Source organism: Hemicordylus capensis, chromosome 2 (genome assembly GCF_027244095.1).
Source record: "Hemicordylus capensis ecotype Gifberg chromosome 2, rHemCap1.1.pri, whole genome shotgun sequence".
NCBI lineage: Eukaryota > Metazoa > Chordata > Lepidosauria > Squamata > Cordylidae > Hemicordylus > Hemicordylus capensis.
Window position 1 is genome coordinate 75,114,262 of NC_069658.1, and position 4,462 is coordinate 75,118,723.

A 4,462-nucleotide genomic window follows, 5' to 3' on the forward strand; every position below is an offset into this window, starting at 1 on the left:
ACCGCCTCCCATGGTTCCAGTTTGCCCTGCAGCAGTACTAGGTATGTTTCACACACTAAGCTGATAACGGATCTCTGCAGCCATTGCACAGTGTCGGCCCAAAGCATCAAGCCTATAGCAGTTCGTGAAGCTATGTTAGAAACTATGCCAGTTTTTCAGACTCCCTTTAGGTGGCAGCAATGTCAAAGATAATTTACTAGAAGGAGCATACAAAACTATACAGAGTCAGACCATAGGTCCATCTAGCTCAGTATTGTCTACTCAGACTGGCAGAGGCTTCTCCAGGGTTGCAGGCAGGAGTCTCTCTCAGGCCTGTCTTGGAGATGCCAGGGAGGAAACTTGGAACACTCTGCATGCAAATGCTCTTCCCACAGCACCCCCATCCTCTTAGTGCTCGGATGTCCACAAATCAGTTTGGACAAGGTCCGAACTGGTTTGGTGCTGGTGGCGGTGCGAGCAGGTCCTTACCCCCTGCAGCTTCCTGCTACACACATGGTATCTCCACATGCGTGGATGCCATTTGCCTGGTCAGCAGCACCATGCTGATCATGCACATGGTGTCCATTCATGTGTGTGCTGATGCCATAATGCTTGCTACCACAAGACCACCTCTCCACTCATAGCAAAGTTTGCTTTCCAGCTAAGTATGGCTTGTTTATTTTCAATGGTTTCTGAATTTAGTGATGGGTTGTTTCAGTGTTTAAAAAGTCACTTACGGTCCTGGAAATATCCATAACTAGTGTTTGGTCATAGTTTATATATAGAAAACATTTCTATATATGATAAATTATGCAACCAATTTATAAACTGCTGAGTGTACTGATACTCCTGTGCTTGTATTGAATGTACTTGGAAAGTACACTCCCCCTCCCACTTCATTTCAATATTACAGCAGTGCATATACCATAAGGATAACAATTATATATGTGTATGACTTGAATAGAAAAAGGATCCCTTAAGCATAACTTTAACAATAGAATACAACCTACCAAGAGTGTGGGGTGGGGAAAGAAAAAACACCTTCTAAGGATATTTATCTCTCTTCCCCCCAAAACAAACAATTCATTAAAATTGAACCAAATTGCTGAAAATTCCTACTCTTTACCTTGGTTGGAAAAAGACCAGCTCAAATGCTGACAAGGAACACACATCAGTTATCCAAAGTTGCAATTCAGGTGTAAATTTGTCTTTACAGTACTGTATTATTATCCTTTTGGTGACCTGTCCCCCCAGCATAAAGAATCCACTATTCTGGGGATCATTTTATTGATATAACATAGCATGCTGAAAGTGACAAGGAACTGGCAGTCTTGAAACAGTAACTGAAAGCAGAGTTCTACATTCTGATTTTGCAGAGTTGGTAATTGCATGTCATTTCTGTAGCCTCAATAGTTATTAAGTGAAGAAATAGTTACTAAGTGAAGAACTCACATAAATTAGGATGATGGTCAGAGGTTCCCCAGAATGCAATTGCTACCTCCTTATGAGCTTATGAGCACACCCAGCATTTCGTGTTCACGTGTGTGTGTGTGTCCCATCAATTTCACAATGCCTGGACCAATATTAACCAAACTGGGTACAGTTGTAGGGACACATAGTGACACCTCAACGGCGTAGCTTGTGATGATGTCATCCACCCCAATTCAAAATGGTTGAGGTGTGAATATTTGAGGTGCAAGTAGGCTAACCTTTGAACAGCCTGATTTGAATCAAATTTGCTACAGCTGTAGGGACATATATGGATGCCCAATGGTGTAGTTTGTAATGTTGTAATCTACCCTGATCCAAGATGGCAGACGTATGAACATTTGAGGTGCAAGTGGGTTAACTTGTGGACCATCTAACTAATATGAACCAAATTAGGTACAGTTGTAGTGAGTGCCACACAGAGACACGTCAATGGTGTAGTTTCTGTTGATGTCATCCACTCCAATTCAAGATGGTGGACACATGAAGATTTGAGGCACAAGAGATCTAACTTGACCTCAATTTGCACAAAGTTTAGTCCAGTTGTAGGGATTGTGAAAGGAAAGTAGGCAGATTTGTTCTTATTAGAACAACTTGTTAGCTTATTAGATTGCCATCTCATTGTGTGCATATCTCCCTTGGATCACAGTCTCAAAAGAAGCAATGCTGAAAGGGTACCCCAGAAGAGCTTTGGACACAGAGGCAAGGCTTTTGAAAACAAGAGATACAGTTTATTTGTAAAATGCAGAGGCACAATGTAAAATATGGTATTTAACATTCTTGGTACAATCACAATAGTGCAGGGAACAAGAGCAGTTCCTGGGACAAGAGAGAAAAGCCTGACAGTAGGAATGTTGCAGGTGTTAGAATGTGGGCAGACAGAAGAGGCAGAGATGGAGAAATGCAAAAATCAAGAGCAACTTTTATATCAGTCTGCTGTGATAAACAGTGCCAAAAGGGGTGATTTCCACAAGGGATGATTTGGAGAGACCTATCCACAAAGATATTCCAAAAGCAACAGGCAAGGAGAAGTAGCAGGCTTCTGGCTTGGCACCAAATCCCAAGGTCAAGGCTGCAGATCCTTCACAGACCCTTGGGAAACTGGGTTAACATGATGTTATGCAGTAACCCAGTTGATTGTAGGCATCCCCTACCATTGGTTTAGACTACTGGGGCTGGTATGGAAATAGATACATTCTGTGTCTGTACAATTAGAAAGGGGACACAGAGCACATCCATCAAGATCTGTGGGCTTCCTATCGCCCTCCCAGCATAACCCTTTACACCAGGAGAGGGCCTGTTCACCCAAATGGCAGCTGTATGTGCGACAGCAAAGGGAGGCACTGGCTTTCGCAGGAAATCTGGCACCAGGATTGGCCCAGCCTCATTGGCTCAGATAATTTGCTCTGCAGTCCAGGGATTTGAGCAGTCAAACACAAGGATGGCCAAAAGTCTCTGGGTTTCAAGTGTCCAGGACCGTCCAGGTCTTCATACAACAGGCCCGTGCAAAGAACATTCAAGGATAGTGTTCCTTGAGCTCAGCTCCATTCTGGATGCTGCAGGCCAGTGTTCCAACATAGGTACTCAGCAGGCCAGTGATTAGCTATGGGGAAAGGGTTTGAGCTCACTAGTGCATGAACAGCTGGTCAGGCTTCTGGGCAGTAGAAGGCAACCCATGCCACCAAGCTCCAAGAGACTTCAGCAAGGAACCCTCACAGAATGCCATACACCCATGTCAAGAGGAAAAGGCTTTTTCTAAGGTTTTGTCCTCTATGTGGTTCCAAATTATTTGCTGAGTAAATATTAGATTAATCTGGCCAGTAGCAAACAATCTTGCTCTGTTAGCTCATTATTATTTAATTATTTATTATATTTGATCATGCTATTTTATTTATTTACTTACATTTTATATCCCGCTCTTCCTCCAAAGAGCCCAGAGTGGTGTACTACATACTTAAGTTTTCTCCTCACAACAACCCTGTGAAGTAGGTTAGGCTGAGAGAGAAGTGACTGGCCCAGAGTTACCCAGCAAGTATCATGGCTGAATGGGGATCTGAACTCGGGTCTCCCTGGTCCTAGTCCGGCACTCTAACCACTACACCATGCTGGCTCTATCTTCCCAAGGACCTCAGTGCAACTTACATGATTCTTCCCTTCCCTATCCCGAGAACAAGCTTGTAGAGTAGGCAAGGCTGCGAGTGACTGACTGGCCCAAGGTCTCTCAGTGAGTTTCATGGCTGAGTGGTGATTTGAATCTGGGTGTCTCAAGATCTGACCTAACCTGACATTCTAACCATACCACTCTGTTGGTGTAGCAAGAGGTTTAAAATGTCATGGCTGCCATTCAGAGCACAGAAGCACCAGTGCAGCAAGGGAGTTGCCTGACAGAACTTCCCAACCAAATTGACACCCTTCTCCTCCCCAGGAAGGTCACTTCAGCACTATTCATAGCAGCCATGGAGCCTCTCCACGCACAAACACAGGAGGAGGATGACAAAGTGCACACACCCCAAACTACCCTCAGCAGGGCTCTGCACAGTTGCAAGTCATTATTTTAAAACCGCCTTTAAATATTAACATCATGTCACTATTTGAATGAAACTCTTGTCGAAATATGTTCCTGTTTATCTTAGTTTTAGAGGTTTAGCTGTAAATTTTGCAAAACTGGTGTATGCTTTTTAAAATATATGTGGAAGAAAGGAAGGGGAAATTTTAGGATAGAACCAAAGGTGATTTCTCGCCATATGAGTGACAAGTTGGAAATGATGGATCTCTCTACCAAGATGACTTTTGCTGGGATATGCCCACTAGTTACCATCAGTAGTGGTAGCTACTTTTACGATGCAAATACAGAGCCCGAGTGTGACTCCTTAGCTGGACACATTTTTGCAGTACGATACAGGATGAAACTGAATGTTCTCATAATTTTATTTCTGTGACTGTAGCTTTCCTACATGTGATATGATGGTCTTTATGAAGAAATGTAAACTTCACA